This window comes from Artemia franciscana, chromosome 11 (assembly GCF_032884065.1).
Source record: "Artemia franciscana chromosome 11, ASM3288406v1, whole genome shotgun sequence".
Lineage (NCBI taxonomy): Eukaryota > Metazoa > Arthropoda > Branchiopoda > Anostraca > Artemiidae > Artemia > Artemia franciscana.
In genome coordinates, this window is record NC_088873.1 from 21,334,082 (window position 1) to 21,359,748 (window position 25,667).

General features: G+C 35.0%; 1 protein-coding gene and 1 non-coding gene across 6 annotated transcripts in view; one reads left to right on the forward strand and one right to left on the reverse strand.

The window, feature by feature from the left end:
* LOC136032960 (tyrosine-protein kinase transmembrane receptor Ror-like) overlaps nt 1–25,667 on the forward strand; it is a 595,320-nt gene that overhangs the window by 227,501 nt on the left and 342,152 nt on the right. The gene's annotated exons all lie outside the window — the stretch shown is intronic.
* On the reverse strand, nt 11,543–11,615 carry Trnar-ucu (transfer RNA arginine (anticodon UCU)). Its single transcript has one exon. It is a non-coding gene; the product is annotated as a tRNA-Arg (tRNA).

Consider the following 25,667-nt stretch of genomic DNA (forward strand, 5'->3'; position numbering starts at 1 on the left):
ATTCTTAGCCCCATGTGTTTAATAATTGTTACAAAACCCTATTTTAAGAAATTCACCAGATGAATTTGTTTTGTTGCTATATCCTAATTAGTAAAATTTTCAAAAGTTTGATTAATTCACTAGTAGAAATTTAACATGACCTTCAGTTCCTTATTCAGTATTCTTTCACAGCAGAATAACTTTAATACTATTAAAATGACACATATTAACTTTTGGTTTTTGATAGCGAAACTAAGAATACAACAAACAGTTCGATTCAAAATTCGATGCTAAGTCTATATTTAGTAAATGTTTAGTTTCGTCACAAGCCGTCTAAACTGGAAATTATACTGCAAAGCAGCATAGTTTCCTTACTATAGTACTTAGAAATTCTAATTCTAGGAGCGCATCTATTTCTCGTTGGCCCTCCTCCTCCATCGAGCAAACTAAAAATGCGTAAAATGGGCTTACTTACAGGTAACATTACCTATAGAGCGAAGTTTATTAGTCCATAAGCCCCGCGAACAGTGGGGCGAGTCTGTATTCTTTTTTTCTTTTCTTTTTTGAGTTTTATCAGTCTTTGTTGAATGAATATAGAATACAGGCCTCGTCCCGCTGCCCGCGGGGCTCATGGACTAATACGCTTCGCTGAATCGGTAATGTTACCTGTAAGCAAGCCCACTTTACGCATTTTTAGTCTCGATGGAGAAGGATTTTAGAAAGCTAAAAAATGGATGCGCTTCTCTAATAATGACAAAGAAACAAAATTCGATCATCAGAATCTTGCTATATGCAGTAATACGCACTTTAGATAGCTTGTGATAGACTAGATATTTACCCTATATTTTATCGACGTCAACTTCCAAATGTATGGATTTACTATGATCAATCATAATAAACTTATTAATTTAACTTTTTAAATGGTCATTCTTCACTATTGCCAATAGTTTGCGATTAGGATTGAATTACGAAAAAAGCCATATCAAAAGTTGCTTTCGTTCAACCGAGTTGACCAAAAATTTTGCGCAAGGTTTTAAAAAAGTTTAGCGCAAAGAAGAAAGAGAAGCGAGATTAAATTGTTGATGTTAAACAAATTTCCTTCCTGCCAAAATTTGCATCTTGCAAAATTCCCCAATAAATTTTGATTGGTAACCATCGTGCAGATGAAATTGCAAAAAAAAAAAAAAAAAATCTAAATAATGACTAGCCAAGTAGGCAAAATTTTCCTCATTTCTCATCAAATTTCCCTTCATAATGTACCATAGAGTCCTTAGTACCATAATATCCTAGGTAGGGTATTTTAACACCTCCCACCTCGAAAAGTTTGTCCGACTCAAACATAACAAAATGAATTAAAAAAATTGTTAGTGCGTATTTTAAATATTTGTAAAGCTCCCCTCCCTAAAAAATATGTTTTATACCCCTTCCCCTCTCCCGAAACAAAAATCATGGATACAGCCCTGAATGGATCTCACGCCCTCATCCCCATATTCCAGATCCTACAACATAAAAACGAAACCGTGGATCATTGCATATTTGAATGTAATATGCTAAAACCCACACAGTGTACTTTTTAAAATGATGTGCTCAAATGCCTCAGACACCACAAACTATCACTCTTAGTTAAAACCCTGGTTGAGCACGCCCACAACAAGTTTTTTGAACTCGAAATTTAGACTAGGATACTTCAGTACCTCGGATCCAAGGAGCTACTGCAACACATATAAATTGCAGCAAGATGTAACAGACTTAAATGAAGAGGGCTCAATAGTCTTGACTGAAGAGATGATAAGTTCAAATAGAAGTAGAAAGCAGCATTTTAAATCACTTATAGTAGATGATGGGTAAATATCAATAGTCTAGCAGCGTTAAGTATTTTGCTTAATTCTACTGCACAGTCATCATGGGTCACTATATAGTTGCCTAACGAAGCCTATAAAGGTGCCTAACAGAAATGACAATGATAGCGGTTATTGCATTTAGAAAGTGGGTTTGCTATCGAATCGGTCAAACATTCATTACATGTAGGGTTTTTCTTCTTCTTTTTACCTTCTCAAGTACTCATAATGATCTTCCAAATCTTCCACAGCGTTTTAAAAATGCTGATTTTCTTTACATAAGAAGAGTTTCCACTTTCTTGAAAACCTCTTGACACTGTTGTAATTGGGAAAGGAAGTGCAAAATTGACTTTTGACTCGAAGAGTTATTCCTGTTTGATTTTATTGAAAATCTTAAAGTTTTATTTGGTGAATTGGTTCTACGTAATAGTCCTGCGTCTCGCATTCCCAAAATATATTGGTTGAGTCTAGTAGAATATACATTAAAAAATAGAAATTTACGTTAGACTGTCTGTCTTACTTCCTTAACGGTGTTTTGTGCTTCGTTTTATCATTTTTTTTAAAGAAAATTTTTCTGAAAAAATTATGTTTCTGTCGAGGGAGCCGTGCCATTTTGTCGTAAGATCTAAATGCGAAATACTTCATCGTCTTCTATTACTGTCAGTAAAAAAAAGGAGATACATCAGTGCTATCCGTGAAAAAGTAAGTTGTGGGCTCTCTAAAGCTCTCGGAACTTTCTTCTCGTAATAACAAATTAGTGTTCAGCTTGATCTTAAATGAAAATTGGTATTTCCGAAATAGTGTTAGTTCGCAAATATTTTTACCAGACAGTTCTAATAAATATATTTTTTTTTTTATTCGGTCACTATTGTCTGGTTTTCTTAAATGTACTCTTTCTAAAATGTACAATCAAGTATGCTGGTTTACTCTAAAGACCCCAAGGTTAATGAAATCCAACTAAATTAACATTTTTAAGGAAACATAGCGACCTCCCCCCATATACGTAATGAGATTTCTTCGTTTTAAATTTTAATGGTGATTCTTACTTTCAGTTGACATAACTCGTTTCTTTTGATTTAATTTTTGATTGTTTTTTAAATAATGTCGGGTAATAGTAAATTTTGGTCGATTTTGCCACCAAGTGTTGCGGGAGCAACAATTTAAACTATGAATTTTGGATGATGTATAAAACTACCATGCACAAAGACATGCCTTACTAATCCGCCCTAAAACTTAAAACCTAAGGCATTGTATTTAAAAAAGACAGCATGTGGTTTTTTATTGTTTCATATGTATTTGTTGTTTAAAAAAAAAAGTCATTCTATGTCTATTAACGACTGATTGTCACATAAACACTTAACTAGTAATTGCCAAACTACATTATTGCATCCCATTATTGTTTATAATTGTTGCGTAGCCAATTGTATGAAATCAAATTTTTCTGCTCTTAATTTAACCAGTAACAACCAAAAGGCAGGCCAATTAGCACAAATATAACAAAGGAAGGAGGAAAGGGAAACCCCAAATTTCTTTAGCAATGAGAGAACTAGTAAATATTTTTAGGCACACGTAGAAAATGAACACAGAAAATGTAATCACGAATCATACAATCACAAACAGATGTGACCTGTAAAGTAGGCTGCAGCACTTTTGGTCCCATGGGAAAATGTTAGTTGTAAAATCTCCAAATCCCTGTTTATTATTATAGAAAAATATTTTAGCAATGGAGCCAGAGAATCATGGCACATCTTAAGCAATTTCAGATTATGCTATAACTTCATTTTGGAACTGCCCGCTGCTTGCTTTCTTGCCTTAACCGAGGTTTTTTGCTTGAAAGCAAAAACATGGCTCAAAGAAACGAAAGCTTTGTGGAACAACTTCAGACCTTTATATATGGACTGTAAAACACAGCTTGGGCTCGTACACTGCTGACTTTGGCTCAAGGACAAACACAAACTATCCTTTCGGGCCCAAGGCAGGGATTATATGTAGTTATCCAAAATGTAATACCGTATTCATCCATCCAGCCGGATATCCACATTTCCCATGAGAAGCGCTACAGAGTTTAGGCCCTTGCCAGTTTCTCGCTAATGACTGAAATCAACGACAGAATATTTAGTTTTGCTCCCGCATCACAATTCATTGACCGTTATTCCAGACTGTAGAGTCTAGAGTCAAAAGGGCTTCTTCTGAATTTATAAATACGTAGCTCTAATCTTTAGATGTCTTATCCTTTATTTTGGCAGCGATAATTTAAGATGTGTTAGGGTATTTTCGAAGACAAAAATTTCGTTGTCTAAAAACGAAAGACATCAATTCCAATTTTATTATTGTTTTGGAGCCTGCGCTTGACTTGGGTTACACAAATATTTAAACTTTTGTTATGTAGATATATGCTGCACTGCCAAACGCCCATAGTGTGATGATTTTTAATCGAAAATGTTATTAGCTAGTATTTATTAAGTCCCATTCTGAAAATGTTTAAACATCAATAATTCGAATCTTTAGCGGTATAGAAAATTAGATTTGATTAAATTCTTTCGAATTTCTAGAGTAGAATTACTCAGGCTATAACTGTATAACTTCAAGGTGCTAAAAGTTTCCAAGAAACCAAAAACAGTTTTTGAAGAATCAAAAATCGGACTTTTTTTTTCTTTATGACCACAGTAGCTAGAGTTGTGTTTAACGAAAAGCTTATTATTATCACTTTCTAAAGAATATTCAATAAAACAAATCCGGCACTGAAACAATTTGCTTAACGTTACTGCTTTAAACACCCCACAGGAAAGCATAAAGATTAATGAATATCAAGTATTTAAGTTCCAACCGTTTAGATTTGGATTTATAGAGATCGAGTTCCATCAAAATGGGTTCTCAAATCCAAATCTTTGTCTTTTAAAGGTTCTGTTTTTTTTTTCCGACACTTAAAATTTGGTTTACTGAAATTGCTGAACTGAAGCATTAGAGCTATTTTCTATTAGTTTTACGTGAAGTTAAAGGTGTTTTGAGCAGAAAATAGGCAGGCTAAACACTTTTTTTTCAAAAGAGAAATCTGCTTATCACGTTGTTACTAAGATTTTTTCGTGTGTCATTTGTCAGTATTTCTATATATATATTTTTTTTTAATTAGTCCGGCTGTACCTATGTAATTACTCAGGAAAGCACAAAAATACCTTTCTATCACAAGGATCTGCTTTCTGCACCGCTTTTAAGATTTTTTAGGTGGGGAAAACTTTGCAATTTCTCCTAAAATCTTTAAATTGTAAACTTGAAAAGAGGTTTGAGAAAAAAAAAGAAAAGTAACTTATTTATCTCCTAATATTGAACAGTTCAGTTTTCCTTTATTGTATACGAACTTCTAAGAACCTTTAATATGCTTTTTTAAACTTATTATAGAAGCGAGCTCTGATTTGATATAATTTCGGATTCATTTTGGTTTGGCACTAGAAATTTCACAAAATTTTCTGAAGGGTTGATTAGGAAAAGCTAGCTCTGACGCTTTTTTATTTATCTTTAATGTGATTGATGCATATTTTATTTTTAGCAATACTTTTACAATACAATGGAATGTAACATATTATATTGATTTTCAAAACTGGACACCGAGTATTTTGACAGTTAATGAAATTTGAAATTTTTTTTTATAATATATTCTTTTCCAAATGTAATTGTTTCTTGTTATCGCTCTGATTTTTTATGCGCCAGCTTATGTCACTGGGAATATATCACCTAGTTACCAAACAGATTTCTTTTCAATCTACATTCTAATCAGTAAATCAATTTAGAAGGAATGCTGGTGATTTTTGTTGTTTTTAATATAATTCTTTTCTAAACTACCCTATGTGCGTATTTTTCTTCTGTTCCCAAGAATCTTATGATTAAGTGCATTGTCACTTACCTTAAGTCAACTTCACTTCTTTGGTCAAAGGTGCTTTTTTACTTTCTTTCTACGAATTCAGTTGCCGGAAATTTCGTTTCATTGACAGGGGTCAGATACTTTTCCGTAAGTTTCACATCTAAGAACTGTAAATCACTTTAATCGTTTAAAAAACAGTCTTTTCAGACGGAATAACCTTTTGAAGTTCTATCTCCAAAGAAATTGAACTTGATTTATCTTGGCAAACAGACTTAAAAGCTCATGGCAAACAAAAAGTAACAAAATAAAATGAAAAAGTAACAAAATAAAATAAAATAAAAAAGTGACAAAATTATGCATTCAACTTAAAGTAAAGGAATGTTTAATTATACAATATAAGCTGTATCGCAATTTAAAAGTGAGCCAACATTGACTATGAAGGAAGTGTAGAAACTGGAGATTTGACTGGTGATGGTGACGATGAAGAAAGATAAAACATAAATCTGACAAAATTAAAACCTTAAGCCAATGGAGTGCAGAGATTGAAAGGTCAACTTAATATGTAAAAAATCGATTTTATTTAATTTTAGATGTGTTTTTTTTTCATATACATTGTGAGTAGCTCAGTCAGTTAAACAGTCTAAACCAGCTTTCGGTTCTCAGTTACAAATATTAAACGAAAAAAAATAAACAAATAAAGTTTGATAACAATGTAAACACTGGAACAATTTGTTTGTCATGCTGATTGCAAACATGCCAAATAAGTTTATAAAGTTTAAAGTTACCTAATAAAAATGGATTTTCGTGAAACATTGTATAAGTGCAGAGGGAGAAAAAACCTCAGAAGGGTTTTGAACTCAATGGATATTGCGCCATCATATATGAGAACCCTAAAGCGGATATCTAAAAAATATAGAGCTTCTTTTCAAACAGTTAGTGGTAACGAACTGTAGTAAGGAGCGACCCAGCTGAATAGTAACCAAAACTCTAAAAATGGAATTTTGATTTCAATAGCTACTTCAAAAGAATCGCATTTTAATGCTGACTTTAAATATATAAGTTTCAGCAAGTTTGGTCTTACCCATCAAAAGTTACGAGCCTGAGAAAATTTGCCTTAATTTAGAAAATAGGGGAAAACACCCCCTAAAAGTCATAGGATCTTAGCAAAAATCACACCAGCAGATTCAGCGTATCAGAGAACCCTATTGTAGAAGTTTCAAGCTCCTACCTAGAAAAATGTGGAATTTTGTATTTTTTTTTGCCAGAAGGCAGATCACGGATGCGTGTTTATTTGGTTGTTTGTTTTTTTTTCCCAGGGGTGGTCGTATCGACCCAGTGTTCCTAGAATCTGGCGGGAGGGCTCATTCTAACGGAAATGAAAAGTTCTAGTGCCCTTTTTAAGTGACCAAAAAAATTGGAGGGCACCTAGGCCCCCTCCCACGCTAATTGTTTTTCCAAAGTCAACGGATGAAAATTCTGAGATATCCATTTTATTCAGTGTAGTCGAAAAACCTTATAACTATGTCTTTAGGGACGACCTACTTCCCCACAGTCCCCGTTTGAGGGGCTACAAGTTACAAACTTTGACCAGTGCTTACATATAGTAATGCTTATTGGGAAGTGTACAGACGTTTTCAAGGGGATTTTTTGGTTGGGGGAGGGGTTGACAAGAGGGGATATGTTGGGGGAATTTTCCATCGAGGAATGTGTCATGGGGGAAGAAAATTTCCATGAAGGGAGTGCAGGATTTTCTAGCATTATTTAAAAAAAAAACAATGAAAAAATAAATATGAAAGGTTTTTTCAACTGGAAGTAGGGAGCAGCATTAAAACCTAAAACGAACATAAATTATTACGCATGTGAGGGGTTCACCTCCTCCTAATACCTCGCTATTTACGCTAAAGTATTTTTAGTGATTTCAACTATTTATTCTACGGCTTTTGTGTTTCAGGGTCATTCTTAATGAATTGGGACAAAATTTAATCTTTAGTGTAAAGAGCGAGGTACTGGCGAGGAGGTGAACCTCTCATATATGTAATAAAAACATGCGATTACAAATGTTAGTTACCTAAGCTAATTTATAAATTACGTTTATCTTTTACTAATAAAAACGTTCGGTAAAAAATTAAAAGTTCTAATTGTCTTTTCAAGTAACCAAAAAATCGCAGGGCAACTAGGCTTCCTCCACCGTTCTTTTTTTCTGAAAATCACTCGATCAAAATATGAGAAAGCCATTTAGCCAAAAAAATAAATATACAAATTTTGTTTTAATTCCTCTGCGGAGAGCCAAAACAAAACATGCATTGATTCAAAAACGTTCAGAAATTAAATAGAAAAAAAACAAGTTTTTTTTAGCTGAAAGTAAGGAGCGACATTAGAACTTAAAACGAACAGAAATTACTTCGTATATGAAAGGGGCTGATTCCTCATCAACGCCCCGCTCTTTACGCTAAAGTTTCACTCTTTCTCTCAACTCTACTTTTTAAAACAGTAAGGAATCAGCCCCTTTCATATACGAAGTAATTTCTGTTCTTTTTAAGTTTTAATGTCGCTCCATACTTTCAGCTAAAAAAACTTGTTTTTTTAAATTTAATTTCCTAAAAAGATGGTTGCGCTATAGATGTGCATTTATCTTATTTGTTTTTAACCATTGTGATTGTACTGAACCTTGGGTCTTAGAATATTGGGGTGAGACTCCTTCCAAGCGGTTGTACAATTCTTTTTTATTGTGCAGACGAAAATAGTATGATTTTGCGTAAATATTTGCCACCCTCATATTTGAAATAATGAATATGATATTAGATTTAGACTTAATAGAAAAAATTAATTTCAATGGAAAGTAGAGCGCAACGTTTAAAATCCAATCAAAAAGAAATTGAAGCCATATGTACGGTGGGCGAGCTTCAACCTGCCCCAAGCCCCATTTTTTACGGAAAGGTTTCACTTGTGCTTTCTTTAAAAGATTTTAGAATGTAGCAAATGTTGCCAGTTGAGCAATTATAGGTGGTTTGTTCTCCAATCTTCTTTCAAGACATCTGGGCTGAAATTTTTTCTGTCAAAAGGGAATAAAGCTAAGTTCTTGAAGCAGTGTTAATTCCTGAAGTATTGTGACAACAAAATAAGCGTGTATCATTTTTGAGTCGCGTTATTCACGGGTAGCACGCAGGGGTATGCCACCTAACTTTTTCAGCCAGTTAATATCTTAATTAATAGTTAATATCTTTGTTAATAGGTAAAATATTGGCGCAAAGTGCCGCTATTTTGCTGGCTGTATATATATATATATATATATATATATATATATATATATATATATATATATATATATATATATATATATATATATATATATATATATATATATATATATATATATATATATATATATATATATATATATATGTGTATGTGTGTGTGTGTGTGCAAAATATTTATTGCCCCCTCTCCCAAGTATTTGGCTACTGATGCCTCTGACGTTAGCGCATTTATTCTTGAAGTATGAGTAAGAGAAGCAATTATACTGTCAAGACCATGGACCTCTAAGCCTGGGGGTTAAATAACAGAAGCTTAAAATATATGGTCTGCTGAAACTATGAACTATTTGCAATTTTATCTAAAAAAATTTGTATTTTACACATAATTTGTCTTTTATTACGTTTTGTCAGAAATTGCCTCTCCATCCCCTCTCCTCTTTTTGAATTTTGGAGACTACTAAATAAGTTTTCGCGCAGTTGCCTGCCTTGATCCTTTAGTCTTTCATAGAAATTCGTTGAGGCTCCAGCACCTATCTTTTTCTAATAAGATCTTTTTTCTCTTCTTGTTTAATGTTACGCATGTATTTTGTCACTATCGCAAATAATTAGGCTATTTAGAAGAATTTTCAAAAGATTAAAGATTTAAGTCACACACTGTCCCTTTTTGGCATAAACAGATAGGAATTGGCTCATTTACGTCCAAATGGTTAGTACCATATACTTTTTTCGAGTGCATCCCCTTCTTCATGGTACTATTTTCGGCCCATAATATTATTTGAGAATAGTAATAAATATCCTTTATTTGGATTTTATGCCTTCGTTTATCCCTCAGCTATACGGGCGACATATGTCAGAAGAAGCTAGTTTTTGTTGGAAAAACAAGGAGTTAAACGCATTTCACGCTGACTTAAGACAAAGGAGACACAGTAGAATTGAAAATCGATATATGGAAATGAAGGCAAAGCCGGAATAAGAGAATAAAAAAGAAAGTGAGCATGGCACCATAATTAATTATTTTCGTCTGATTTAATAAAGGACTTCTGAGGCTAGAAAGGAGGATCAAGACAGTGCGATAGTAGTACAGACATGGAGGATTATATTGCTGATAATGAAAGGGTCGTTGCTAGAATGTAATTTATACTTTGAAGATTGACATTTTTATGAATCGTCTATGAGTCTTTTTGTTAGGCCATTGAATGTCAAGAAAAAGCGTGGATTTTCTAAATTTGTTTCGAAAGGAGTAGTACTGATGTATTTGAAAGCTTTGAACGCCTCAATGTTGGGGCGTTCAAATATTTAGATCTTTGAAAAAAACAAATTGGGAGATGAAAAGATGTATTATAGAAATTTGTTCAAATAAGACAAAACATTAATTCTGAATTGGTAGTAAAATTTTTTAATGAAAGCTCTAAAATCGGACTGGGCAATTGGAAATATGTTTTGAATAGCCCATTAAAAACCAAATATGTAGGTAAACATACTATAATTCAGCGTGACATAAAGGTATTTCCTTGAACGAGAAAAAATAAAATAAAAATAGGTTTCTGAGCCCGTCGGCCAATCCTTTTGAGCTTGTTCTCTTCTCAATTCGCGTTGGCAAGTAAAGTTGAATTTTTTCTTATTTTATTCTTCGTACTTATTTACATTTCAGCTACCAGAAGCTAAAATGCCGCTATATTTGAACATTTCTTTCACTAATAAAAATCTGTCGAATGATTAAAATATCTGCTACCTAGAATAAAACAAGCCAACAGAGCTTACGAATAGAACTATTTCTAAGAATAATATGAAAAAAACTTCGTTTTCTTAAAGAGTTAAAGAGGCTGCGTCCCAAAGTCGAACCTTAAAACGTACAGGAATTAGGAGAGGTAGTTGGGGGCTGCCGCCCCCCAAACCCCCCGCTTTTAAAGACTCTTTTATGCAGGTTTTTTGTTGTGGGGGGCTACCGCCCCCCTGGCCCCCCACTTTTGGCTTCGGAAAGGCCCTCTTTTAATTAACAAAGAATACAAAAGAGGCTTTTGTTTGCTACCCTACCCCCGCCCCCAGCTCTTAGCTTGTGTGCTCTGTGTCTGGGAAACAGTTTCAATAATTATGTTAAAATGTAAATGGAGTGGTCAACTTCATTGTTACTAATTACTAGTGTCGGCGCAATGGTTCTCCTGTCCTCTTGTGTTTAGCATTTTTCGAAGTTATTCCATTATTCATTCATTTCAATTTTTTGTTAATTAAAAGAGGGCCTTTCCGAAGCCAAGAGCGGGGGGTTAGGGGGGCGGCAGCCCCCCACAACAAAAAACCTGTACAAAAGAGTCTTTAAAATCGGGGGGTTTGGGGGGCGGCAGTCGCCCCAACTGCCTCTCCTAATTCCTCTACGTTTTAAGGTTCGACTTTGGGACGCAGCCTCTTTAACTCTTTAAGAAAACAAAGTTTTTTTCATATTATTTCTGTACGTTTTTCTACAATCCATGGTGGATGTAATTTAATAATTCCTGTACTCCTCGTACAGGAATTAGGACTGCCTCTCCTCATTCCTGTACGTTTTAAGGTTCGACTTTGGGACGCAGCCTCTTTAACTCTTTAAGAAAACGAAGTTTTTTTCATATTTTGTGACAAAAAACCGCCCGATAAGGGACTTGAACCCTTGATCTTAGAATTAGAAGTCCCACGCTCTACCGACTGAGCTAACCGGGCATGTTTGAAGTCGAAATACCTGCATGTGTATAAATATAACTTTTAAATAACTTTTAAGAATTTCAAAAATTAACATGGGCTCTTATGGGGAAATGGGTTTTTCTAAGCTAGAAAATCGGGGGGTTAAGATTTTCTGACGAAACTTTCCAGGAAAATTACTCGGAGAATTCCGCGTCGAATGAGTCTTCGTACACTCAGATCCAATGTCGGCTGTGACCTGTAGGCGTGGCAGAAAAAAAACAAAAGGAGAATATGAACATTAAGTGGCTATGCGTGGTTTCTGGAAAACAGGGAAGGAGTTATCGGATCGAGCTGAAATTTCGCGGATAAGCTCCTGGGCCCTAGGGGACCTTAACTTGTGAATTTCAGCCCGATCGGACAACTTTAAAGGGGGGGGGGGGTGGTCGAAAATTTCCGCCAGATTTTCCCCATGAAGGAAAAGTCGGAGGGGGTTGAAATTTGGCAGGTTTCTTAGTTGGAGCTCGGGCTACGAAATGCATCCCTCCCCATATCGGAGATCCCAAAGTTAAACATTATATAGCCTATAAATTGACCACGACTAGCTGAGAGCAGGTCAATGTATAGATGAGTCCTGTCTGTCCTCACTTTTTTCTAGTGTAATATTTCTTGGGTTATTCTGCTATCTATGTATTATATCTAAAGTAGATTAGCTAGAAAGTGCTCATAGTTACATATTCCATATTAACTCTAAAAGCAAGGATAAGGCAAATAATAGTGGCACGCTGCCTTTGAAGCGCCAGCTTTGTGCTGAAGCATCTCGTTAGTCTGAGAATTTTTAGTGAATTACCCGCAAAAAAGAGACTCAGCTTTCGGCTAGTTTTTTTCACCAGATTCAAAATATTTGGAGAGCGAGCTTTTTGTTTTGCAATACGATATTTGATTGTTATTTAAGGTGCTGTCAATGCCTTTTAAAATGAAGTTCTTCATCCTGATGCCCCAAGAAAGGAATGTTTCGCCTGAGCTGTAAGCCATGCATGCTCCGCGTTTTTCGTTACTTGATCTGAATCAAATGGATCGCTGTTTCAATTCCTCTTTGTGAAAATCAAAAGGGGCCAGATCAAGACAAAGCAGGATAAGCCATTACAACATGTTTGAGTTTTCGGAGCTTTTTAGCAGCCTAGGCAGCAGTGTATGGACAGGTATTATCGTTCAACAACACAACAGCTTTCGAAAACAGTCTTTACCACTTGCTCCGAATCTTAGACTTTTTCTATTTCCTGCCGTTTACTCTCCGGTTTGTAATGGTGAGTCGAGCTTCGTCACCTCTGAATACTCTGTCCAAAAAACCGCCCGCCTTGTATTTTTATAGCTATCCGATGTGTTTCTAATACACGTCCTAGCGTATTCGTATATGCAACGCTGTGATTTGTATTGTAACCTATCTTGATGAAGCTTCATGAAATCCAAGTCTATTGAAGACGATCTCGTAGCCAGAATCTTGACTGAGCACAAACGCTGTTCAACTTTATCAGCAGTCATTCGTCTCTTTAACAGACCCATTTTAACTGCACTGTCATTGTTGTCTATGTTTTCACCAAAGATGGCCCAGCTCCTTCCTCATGCGTTACATTCGGTGACCTCTTTTGAACATTTCAGTTCATTCTTAGACGCTTTCCAGCTTTGCCGAGTTTTGTAACTACTTTCCACTCGCTCCGGCCTTCGGCTGTTGCAAATATAGCCTGTTGTTGTGGAAGCTGGGTTAAGCTTATATAAAAGGTGTGCACACATGCTTGATTTTATATGAAGATTTATACTAGCGAAAGAACTCACTGTCTTCGCCGGCTTTTTGTCGCCTTCCTCAAGTTGTTCCACCGGTCGGCTCTCCTTTCCTTTTTTTGTGTTTCATTTTAATCCAACATCGTATTCCTCTACTCTGATCCAATAGACAGTAAGAGCGAAATAATTAGTATATAGATGGTAAATTTCTAAAGAGTGATAGACAGTTTATGGGATTTCTTTTGAGAGAAGATTGAGTTAGACAAGATAAAAAAGTTCATTTTAAACTTTTCACTCAATGATATGTTTGTTTTTCTACTTTAAAATAGGCACTGCAATGTTTTCAAACATTTGAAAAGGAAATTAAGAGGCGTGCAAGTCTGAAATAGAATTCAATCTTAGACAGAAATAAGCAATTCAGTTTATTGATTTTTGTTCTATAAATGTTTAAACCACTTATTGATGGAAACTGTCTATGATCTTCTAATTTCAAGCGTAAATAAGGTTCTTCGTTACTACCAAGTTTAAATGTTCCAAAGCTGGCTATCAAGGTTCATCTACTCATGTCTTCGAGATAAATTTTTGTTTTCTGTAGAGCATAAATGTGTTCTCTATGAATTTGTGCGTTTTTTTTTAATTTGTAGTTTCTTCATAATATCATACCTAAAATAACTAAAATTAAGTTTTTCCTAAACTATCATTTTTACAGAAAAAAAAGTCGAGGTGGTGTTGCTTGTGATAATATGTTAAATTTAGGTAATACCCTCTTTGTGTCCACCCTCTTCTCTATCAAAATCGCCTCTCATCTCCTAATTATTTTGCACGTTTATTCGAAAAAAGGCTTCATGGTGACAATAAACAATCATATAGTAATATAAACGCCTAGTATTCTAAACATATGGTAATGTCAGTGTAGCTAAATCTTTTGCTTAACGAATTTTTTGTTATTCATTTTGAAACCCTGAAGATCTGCTCTCGATAACAACTCTCGCTGGTTTGGATGACGTTTTAAACTATCCCTGATTTTTTTTTTTTTTTAATAGATAACATCGGTTGTTTCTTAGTAAGGGGATGCTTTTTGGAACATTTTCTTTTCGCAAAATTCATAGAATACCGTTATTGAATGGTACCTGAGCTATTTCAAAAACACTACATTTTATCCTATTTTATGACACGTATATAGCTCCGTATATTAATCTCTTTCATTCTAAATGGCACGATTTCGTATTGATGGTGAAACCTAGCCGTGAAAATTTGCAGTTTCCCCTTTGTTCTTTTTTCTGTCTCTATGTGGCTACGCTATTCAAGAAACTTATTTTTAAAAACAGAATAAAATACAGCAATGCTAAAAAGTGAATAAAACAATACGATACATTAGCGTGACATTAAACGTTCTAAACGTTCTAAAACGTTCTTAAACGTTCTAATCAGAGTTGATGATAGTGCTCCAGAGTTAGACGAACAAGAGGGCAAGTGCCCTGATCCAAAATTGTAAAGGTGTAAAAAGGTTCAAACAATCGAAATACGAACTTTTTGTGGTAGAAGATATCCTCCCTCCTTTATTTTTTGTCTTCTTGTCTGGTTTAGGTTAAATCAAATTCCCTTTAAAAGGCTTTCTCTGTAATTTACTAGTAATGCAATGTATTTCGATGATTGTAATTGTGTTGCAATGATTGTGATGTCATTTAAATGCCTTTTTATAATGTCAACAAATTCAAAATATTGAGACTTTCAGGAAGGAATGTCATTATATATGAAACTTTCAGTCTACATTCATTAGTTATTTTCAATAATCTTGGGTATTATGTTTTCTTTCGTTTTTGTCGATATGATGACAAATAAAAACACATATCGAAACAAAACATTTATTAGTAAAGTGCAAATGGCGGTCTGGTCTTTAAAGCGTTCAGGGGGTCTTAGCTCTTCTCCTGGTTCGGTAATTTCTGTTCTTGACTTGATTATTTTCATTGTAATTTTTCTTTGTTTAGCGTCTCATTCATTTATTAATTTCTATTCGAAATGTTTCTTCATTTTAAGCTAGGATTATTATTTATTTTGTTTCTGCTCATCTTTGGTTTAAATTAGCTCTCTAATTTTGTTTTGAAAACTTATTCTATAGAAAAGTTCGTCTGAACTACTAAAACTGATGGGGAGGGGGTAGTTCGTTTTAAAGGCATGAGACACATCCGTTAGATTTTGCATAAGCGTTTAGGTTGTGCTCGTGAAGGAAAAAAAAAATGTCAGATGTAAGTCCATGGAAAGGAAAGCCATGAAGATCCATGTTTTTCCTAAAAATAGATATCAAGAAAACTGTCATTATTTGTAGTATCGGGGTCTTAAAAGTTGAATGGTATTGATATTAGGCAGCTCATCATTACAGATGTCATATTTTGACATTTGCAGGAACACCATTTATATCTTAGCCGCTCATGCATGCGACATAATGTAAAAACCTTTCGGTTCTGGGACAATACCAACATTTAAGCGCTACATTTTTGTCACTTAGCGTGGAAATGGTATGGTAAAAATAATGAAAACTTAGCTCTCCATACTTTTCAGTCTAATCCAAAGAAATAGTTCTGAAAAATAAATAGGACTTCTTACAATTAGTTATTTTCGTTTTAAGTGCACATGTACACAAAATAAATTAGCGGAATTGGCTTGCTATGGACTTAATCCAGTGATGTTTGAGATGTCATATCCTAAACCCACCGGAGTTTCAAAAATGATTCGTTATTATAACAGTTGTAAAATCTTCTTTTCTAAAACCTCACTTCCAGTAGACAAGCACAGACAAATGCTGAATCCAAGCCGTATCTAGTGGGTTAGGGGGTTTGATCCCTCCCTCACGTACCCTGAAGTGTTTGCCCTTCTCGTAAAAATATAACAGACATGAATGTAAAAATTGTTTTGATGTTTTTTTAATGTTTTGTCCCCCCCCCCGAAAAAATCTTGGATATGCTTGTGGTTGAATATTCTTTGAAATTAAATCCTTGCTAAAACTGTTGTATTACGTCAATTAAAGGGTATTTATCCTAATTTTTGTTTCACATTTTACATTGCTTTTTTAGCTGCTTATTTCCCTGGTGTTGCATTTGTGTTTCGAAAAAATGCTATATTTCAGGGATAAGATGAAAAGATTATGCTGTCCCTTTCAAACAGTTCGTGGTAACGAACTGTAGTAAGGAGCGACCCGGCTCAATAGTAAACAAAACTCTAAAAAACGGATCTTCGATGCTAAAACATATATCAAAAGAATCGTATTTTTATGCTGATTTTAATTATATAAGTTTCATCAAATTTAGTCTTTGTCATCAAAAGTTACGAGCCTGAGAAAATTTGCCTTATTTTTGAAAATAGGGGGAAACACCCCCTAAAAGTCACAGGATCTTGACGAAAATCACACCATCGCATTCAGCGTATCAGAGAACCCTATAGCGAAAATTCCAAGGTCCAATCTACAAAAATGTGGAATTTCGTATTTTTTGCCAGAAGACAGATCACGGGTGCGTGTTTATTTGTTTATTTTTTTAATTTTTTTCCCATGGGTCATCGTATCGACCAAGTGGTCCTAGAGTGTTGCAAGAGGGCTCTTTCTAACGGAAATGAAAAGTTCTTGTGCCCTTTTTAAGTGACCAAAAAATTTGGAGGGGACCTAGGCCCCCTCCCACGCTCATTTTTTCTCAAAGTCAACGGATCAAAACTTTGAGATAGCCATTTTGTTCCACATAGTCGAAAACCATAATAACTATGTCTTTGGGGAAGACTTACTCCCCCACAGTCCCTGGGGGAGGGGCTGCAAGTTACAAACTTTGACCAATGTTTACATACAGTAATGGTTATTGGGAAGTGTACCGACGTTTTCAAGGGGATTTTTTGGTTTGGGTGTGGGGTTGAGGGGAGGGGGCTATGTGGGATGATCTTTCCTTGGAGGAATATTTCATCGGGGAGAGAAACTCAATGAAAAGGGCGAAGGATTTTCTAGCATTACTATTAAAAAAAAACAAAAAACAATGAAAATTTAAACATGAAAAAGTTTTTTCAATTGAAAGCAAGGAGTAGCATTAAAACTTAAAACGAACAGAGATTGTTACGCATATGATTGGTTCTAAAAATACTTTAGCATAAAGAGCAAGGTATTTAGGAGGAGATAAATACTTCGTTCTTTATGCTAAAGTATTTTTAGTAATTTCAACTATTTATTCTACGGCCTTTCTGATTCAGGGGTCATTCTTAAAGAATTGGGACAAAACTTAATATTTAGTGTGAAGAGCGAGGTATTAACGAGGGGACAAACCCCCTCATATATATAATCAAAAATATAAGAATATAAAAGTTTGTTATGTAAGTTAATTCTTAAGTTACGTATATTTTTTACTAATAAAAATGTTCGTTAAAAATTAAAAGTTCTAGTTGCCTTTATAAGTAACCGAAAAATTGGAGGGCAACTAGGCCTCCTTCCCCATGCCTTATTTCTCAAAAATCGTCTGATCAAAACTAAGAGAAACCCATTTAGCCAAAAAAAGAATTAATATGCAAATTTCAATTTATTAATTTATGTACGGAGAGCCAAAATCAAACATGCATTAATTCAAAAACGTTTAGAAATTAAAAAAAAAAAATTGTTTTTTTAACTGGAAGTAAGGAGCGACATTAAAACTTAAAACGAACAGAAATTACTCCGTATATGAAATGGGTTGTCCCCTCCGCAATCCCTCGCTCTTTACGCTAAAGTTTGACTCTTTGCGACAATTCTACTTTTTAACACAATTAAAAACTTTAGCGTAAAGAGCGAGGGATTGCGGAGGGGACAACCCATTTCATATACGGAGTAATTTCTGTTCGTTTTAAGTTTTAATGTCGCTCCTTACTTCCAGTTAATTAAACTAGTTTTTTTTATTTAATAATGTAACTGAGGCAGTGGTACTAAGTCACAAAATTGTTGGGGGACGGCCATTTTTTTAATCTAGGGGGTAATTTGTTAGTTTTTAGTTTTGATGTCTTCCAATCCAAATGCCAAAAATGGTGCTTTTCAATGAAAATTTTAAAAAGTTCTCTTTATAGGATAAAATGAAACCCCTCCCTCCACCCACTTTTGCTTTTGCTGAACTCTGGCTTTTGGCAGCATAGTTCCGTTTTTTTTTTAACTGTCCAAATTTTGAACTGAGTCAGCTAAAACGTTTTAGCATTTATGGATAAACTATTGAATTTTAATTAAATATGTAGAAATAACAAGGCATAGAGGATTTGTTGACGATCTTGGTTATTTATACAGCCCTGGGACTAAAGAAATTAGTCTGATGAACCAAAAGGCTTGTATTTCATATTTGGATGTTTTTGGATGTTTCTATAGTGGAAAAGAATGTGGAAATTATATTCTAGGTGCTTCTTGGCCTCCATTCTAGCTTAAGACTAGCTAAGGGAAAGGAACAATTTTCTTTCGTAAAATGCCTCAAAAAGTAAATGGGAATAAATTAAGAGTCTGAGGCGCGTATTCAAAAGCTTCTTAGTATCCCTTTGTGTTCTCGATAGACTATAATTTAGATCGCCTCCAAAGTGTTTTGCGTCAGGAGTGAAAAACTAATTACAATGCTATCCCTCTTAATTGACTGAAAGACATCCCCTGCACCCCCTCCCTTGCTGTCCTTCCATAAGAAGCAGGGCCGAGACCTCGAGTTTGCATCTGGTGAAAGAATTATCGCATCGGGTGATTAAGTTGCTTCGGATTCCTTCTTAATTCAATCAGCCGGTTTCCAGGTCCTAATTACAAGAATGCTTAAGCGTCCTAGAGTCTCAAGGACGGATAATTAGACATGTGAATGGGTTCAAATGAGTTTATAGGCATTAATAGGGGTAGGGGAGGGTGAATTTGGGTTAGCTTTGAGTTTAGACGCTTAGGCCTAAAAACGAACATTTCATTCATTATTTTTCTTTCACGTTTAAGTATGTCAGATTTTTAGATTATATTTTGAATATGCCATTTCCATCCTTCATAGTCATTAAGTTTTTTCGGAAATTCCAAAATTATTAAATTATAAAAATGCATAATTATTATTACAAGAAGAATTCATTGGACTCACTTTTAACGAAAATTCCGAAAATAATCGTTTCTTAGCACCGTGGGCACCAGAAAATCTTTAAAAAAAAAATGTTTTCTCATGCATTTCGCTTGTTTTTCATCCATTTTAATAGATATTTGGTTTTTACAAATTGTGATTAATAGGTTCAGTCATTACGCAATTTACTTTGGGCGTACTTTTGTCTTTAGAGGGATGAGCAACTAAACCCTAGTAGCCGGACTTGAAGTTGCTTGTAAAACGAAACATTTGAAGCAAGCGGGAGGTTGATCTTAGTTCACTTACTTTCGGCAGTCCTAGGAATTAAAGCTACACTAATGCTCCATGACTTAAAGGCTTATGGCAATCATGTTATATTTTCCTGGCAAAAGATAGTAAATCACAGAGTGATTAATATTGCTTTGCAAAATTTGCAGAACAATTATTATTTGCATTCAATGGATCATAGAGCATGCATGAATTAAAGTCAATATTCCGCAAGCTTCATATGTTCCTTTTTTCCAGTTACGACATTGTTTGTCTATCTATCCCTTCAGTTCCACTCAAGAAGTCTTTTATTAGATTGATGTTGGATAAATTAATTTAATGATAAGGTCTTTAAGGGTAAGAAAGAAATATCAAACAGTTCGTGGAGACAAATTGTAAGTAGGAAGAGACTCTTGCTAATAGTAACCGAACAAATAAGGAGTTTATATAAAAAAAAAAACTATGTACATAAACGAATGGGCTTTTATATTGTAAATATGTAAAATGTATATCGTTAAAAGAAAAAGCTGTAAGTCCGATTAAATTTGCCTGCTTTTCTATAAAGGGAAAAAGCAGAATGGAAGTGATCAGGATGAAAATCGCACCATTAAATTTAATATATTAGAGAACTTGTTTTTTCATTGGTTTCAAGCCCCTTCGACAAAAACGAGAAATCTTATATTTTTTGTTCAAGAAGGGCAGTTGCGGATAGCCTACATGTTTATTTTATTTTTTATTTTTCATCGGGGATAATCGCATCGAAGTGGTATTTTTTAAGTAGCAAAATATGTTTTACGAGGCAACTGGTAAATAAAACACTTCTGACTAGCCACTAACTACATTGAATGCGCTCAAATGCATTGACTTTCAGTATAGTCCTATGAAACTTTGGCATAAAAAGTAAGGATGGGGTAAGGAAGGGCAGACCCCCTCATACACGGGATAAATTATGCTTGTTTTAGCTTTTGATGCTTACGTGTTATCCCGACAACACTCAAGATATGAAGTAAGGTTAATCATAATGAAATATCCTAAAATATGATGAAAATATAATACTTTAGTAACAACATTATGGAAACTACAACAAAGAATTATGTAAAGCAGGCGGCCCAGAACGCATTATATTAAATAATTCACATAGCCTAGCATAACTTAACCAAAATACCAACTCTATATATTACATATTTGATCAAAATATAGGTACAACGTAGTTTATTTCAGTGAACCTGAGCTAATTGTCTCCCAATGCAGAAGGATAAGCCGGTTTTTAGCTGATTTAATTGAAAAGAATTCTTGAGTGTTATCGGGGTAACACTTAAGTACCTAAGTTTAAATGTTTCTCCTTACTTTCAGTTGAAAAACTTACTTTTTTATTTAGTTTCTTATAGTTTTTCAAATATTGCCGGGAAATCAGCCTCCCTCCACCATGGAAAATTTCCCCTTCCTTAACGAAGAATTTTCCATGGAAAGTTCCTCCCGCGTAAAATCCCCCTCCCTCAGAAACTCCATATTTGTTGAAAATTCCACCCAGAAAATTTCTAGCAGGCAATTCCCGCTGCTACTAACACCTCAGCACAGCAACAATCCACCTGAGACCAACACAGCTACGCAGGCTTCTTCTCTATCCCAATCAACTCAAAACTTCCCTCTTTATACCCCCCAGGAATTTTCTATTTCCCTTAAATAGTTCCTTAAAACTTCCTTTCACCCCAACTGACGACTACCTGCTTTCCGTTTAGCCCTAGACGATTGGCCGAAAAGGACAATCTTTCGTAATCTGCGATCTTTCATCCGTAGACCATGCCCAAGCTGTCTCAACCTTTCTTTCATTATAGAACTAGAAAGCGGGATTGAACCATACTTTTCGTAAAGACTTCCGTTTGAAATACAATCAGTCAGTCGGGCACCCGAAACAATCCGTATGCAATTTCTTTGGAAAACATCTAGCAAATCTTCCTTGTTTTTCGGGGTGCCCATGCTTCAGAACCATATTTGAACACTGTCATCATTTTAGCTTCCAATATTCTAATTCAATTTTTTTTGTTTCTAAAAAAGACTTGTTTTTCACTTAGTTTCTAATCGTTTTTAAATCATGCTAGAAATCTCCCTCCGTGTAAAATCTTTCATGTAAATCTCCCTCAATGGAAAGTCTCCCAGCGGAAATTTCTCCTATGAAGAGTTTCTACTGCGAAAAATCTCCCCACAGAGAATTTCTCCCACGGAAAATCACCCTCAACAGAAAGATCTCTCAGAGAATTCAAACTCGTTTGAAAATTTTACCCCTGAAAGTTCTCCCAGAACCTCTTCACATGTAAAATTAAGTCGGTCAAGAGAAAGCAGGTCGGTTCGATACAATCACCTTGGCAAACAAAAAACAAAGAAAAACACGCATCTTTCTTCGGGCAAAAAGAAATTCAAAATTCTATATTTTTGCAGATTGGAGCTTAAAACCTCTACAGTAGAGATCCTTGACATGCTGGATCTGATGGTGGGGTTTTCATTGGAATTTCTTTATTTTGGGGGGGTTCTCTCCTGTTTTTAAATCGTGCAAATTTTCTCAGGCTCGTAGCTTTTGATAGATAACATTTAACTTAATGAATTTTATATATTTGGAATCACCATAAAAAGCCAATTCTTTTGATGTATCTTTTTGTATAATTTTTTTCTTGGAATTTTGGTTACTATTGGGCCAATATCCTTAGTTGCAATTGTAATAACGAACTGTGATTATATTTTTCTTCTTATTTTGTCTAAAGTTTGTAATTTCCCCGGTAAAACGACAGAAAAAAACACAACTTATTACTGAAAAGCCCAGCGTGTCTGTGAAAAGTTGGGATAATTCATTCGTACTGTTTTTCATATTTTTCATTTGTATTTAAGGAAAAATCTCATCTTAGGCTTGATTAGAAGAAAAGATAGATGCATTTTTAGATTTTTGTTTAAGTAATTCTTTCAGAACGAAAAGCCAAATCCACTAATTCGGTATGTTAAATATGACATAAATTGAAGGCCTTTTAAATAATTGGGCCTTTTCAATAAATTGGAAAGGCCCGTTACTGAAACTGTCAATTCGGATCTAACCAATGATGTTTCATTACTTTCAAAACTTTTTTTAGGCATCTGTGAGTGACATTGAATAATAACCTTTTGTAACATTACGTTTTTTGTATCTGTGGCCTAATGTCTTTCGTATACACTCAGAATAACAATAATTATTTCTTAGGATTTATGTATGGGCGTGATTACAATTGCATATATTAAGCGAATGGTAATTTTGCAAATCAATGTTATTTTTTATTGATCTTTGAAAATGAGAAAGAAGATCTGAAGCGTGTAATACTGTGGCACCTTTTAGCCAATTTAGGGATGTTATTTGTAGTTTAGTAATCAGGCCAGAGCCCTCGGCCTTTTTTTTTTTGATAAATTCTTAATTCGATATCTGCTTGATCATCCTTCCAACCCTTCCTGAAAATTTGTTCTAGATACGTAAATCCTCCCTAATTATCTTGCAGATAATTAGAAAATTAGGATGCACATAGAATTTTTTATTTACTTAAATAAGCTACGCCTGATATTTTGTATATTATACCCCCTGGGAAGCCATTGGAATCTTGGTCTAAATTATATTTACGATCTCCTTGCTGATTGAACAACAAAGACCAAACATGGCCATCTTTTCCGGTAAAACCTATATGTGACCAATGGGTAATTTAATAATTAAGAATCATTGCCCTTGAGGCTCTGGGGTTGATGTTGACACCGGTGACACACTTATTTGAACTTATGACGTATAGAAAAAAAAATGACTTTCTCATGATTTTGATTCTAAAATCGAAAAAGGGCATGGAAGCGAGGCTGGTTTTTCTCCAGTCACTTTCGGCCCTAAAGAAGACGTTAAAATTTTGTATATCCAATCAAATGAGTCACCTCCAATGTTTTTATGATGTCCCCTTCCATAGGAGGTGGCCTGGAAAAAGAATTTTCTTGGATCTTTTACAGCCCTTGGTCAGACCCCGCTTTGGGGGAGCTAGTTTTTGTTCTATTTTTCCTTTCATGTTGGGGTCACCTTAGCCCAAAAACTTGAGGATACAAGTTTTAAACCGGTTAGGAAAAGGTTTTTGGCTCTTTCTTGGGTCCAATTCTTTTTTTTGGGGGGGGGGGTGATTGCCCCGAAACATTTTTCCGCACATTAGCTTCCTCTTGGTCCAAAGACTTAAGGCTGTAAGTTTCAAATTGATCAGGAACATACAGTTTTTGGCCCGTTTCGGGATGCTTGACCCCCTCCCCCACCCTCCAATCTTTTGGTCCTAGTGAACAACCCCGGACAATTCGATCAATTCGCATACCCAACATCAAACAAGCCTCCCTTTTCCCATTATAAAGCCTGTACCGATTGGCAATTAGTCCAGGGGTTATGTGGGTCATGCCATACTCGGTGGTATAGTTATCGGATTTTTCAACCATTTTTAGCAGAATTTAATCGAGTGTCTTTAGGGACCGGGTTGCATTTCTTTAATAAATTTTGGCCGTTAAAAAGGTCCCTAAACCCTTCAATTTGTAATTTAACGGGACCCTTCCGAAGTTTCTAGACGACCCCTTCCTTACCAAGCGGCCAAGACAAGAATAACACATAGAAGGCATACAGCTTTTTATTATATGCAGCGCTAGAGCTTTGCCTCTGAAATCGGTATTTAATCAGTTTTCTGATGTATCAAACATTCTATATATTCTCCCTACTACATAAATCAAAGTAATTTGGTTGAAGAGGGAAATATTTCAATGGATTTACGGTTGACTACAGACGTGTTTCGCCATTCGTTCATCATTCCGCTCTCATTTTTGTCTTCAACGTAGTACATGCCTAATCCGCAAGATAAATCTTTTCAATTGCCTCTTAAAAGTCAATTTTGCCCACTTCTAGGTCTTCTCAATTACTTTCAGATGCTGATAACACTCCAGAGACCTTCGGTTTACTATTTTTCTACTTCTGATGATTCTTTTCTTTTTCGATTCGTTTGTTTTGGAACTAAATGAAAAGATCATGTTTTAATACCTTTGGAATCAAACAGTTCGTGGTAACGAACTGTATGGTAAGAAGCGACCCGGCTCAATAGAAACCAAAACTCTAAAAAATAGAATTTTGATACCAATAGCTACATCAAAAGAATTGCACTTTAATGCTGATTTTAAATATATAAATTTTATCAAGTTTAGTTTTACGCATCAAAAGTTACGAGCCTGAGAAAATTTGCGTTATTTTAGAAAATAGGGGGAAACACCCCCTAAAAGTCATAGAATCTTAACGAAAATTACATCATCAGATTCAGCGTATCAGAGAACTCTATTGTAGAAGTTTCAAGCTCCTATCTACAAAAATGTGGAATTTTGTATTTTTTGCCAGAAGGCAGATCACCGATGCGTGTTTTTTTTTTTTTTTTTTTTTTTTTTTTCCAGGGGTCATCGTATCGACCCAGTTGTCCTAGAATGTGGCGAGAGGGCTCATTCTAACAGAAATGAAAAGTTCTAGTGCCCTTTTTAAGTGACCAAAAAAATTGGAGGGCACCTAGGCCCCCTCCCACGCTAATTGTTTTCCCAAAGTCAACGGATCAAAATTCTGAGATCGCCATTTTATTCATCGTAGTCGAAAAACCTTATAACTATGTCTTTGGAGACGACTTACTCCTCCACAGTCCCCGTGGGAGGGGCTACAAGTTACAAACTTTGACCAGTGCTTACACATAATAATGGTTATTGGGAAGTGTATAGGCGTTTTTAGGAGGATTTTTTTGGTTGGGGGAGGGGTTGACAAGAGGGGGTTATACTGGGGGAACTTTCCATCGAGGAATTTGTTATGGGGGAAGAAAATTTCCATGAAGGGAGCGCAGGATTTACTTGCATTATTTAAAAAAAAAAAATGAAAAAATAAATATGAACAGGTTTTTTTCAGCTGGAAGGAGCAGCATTAAAACTTAAAAAGACAGAAATTATTACC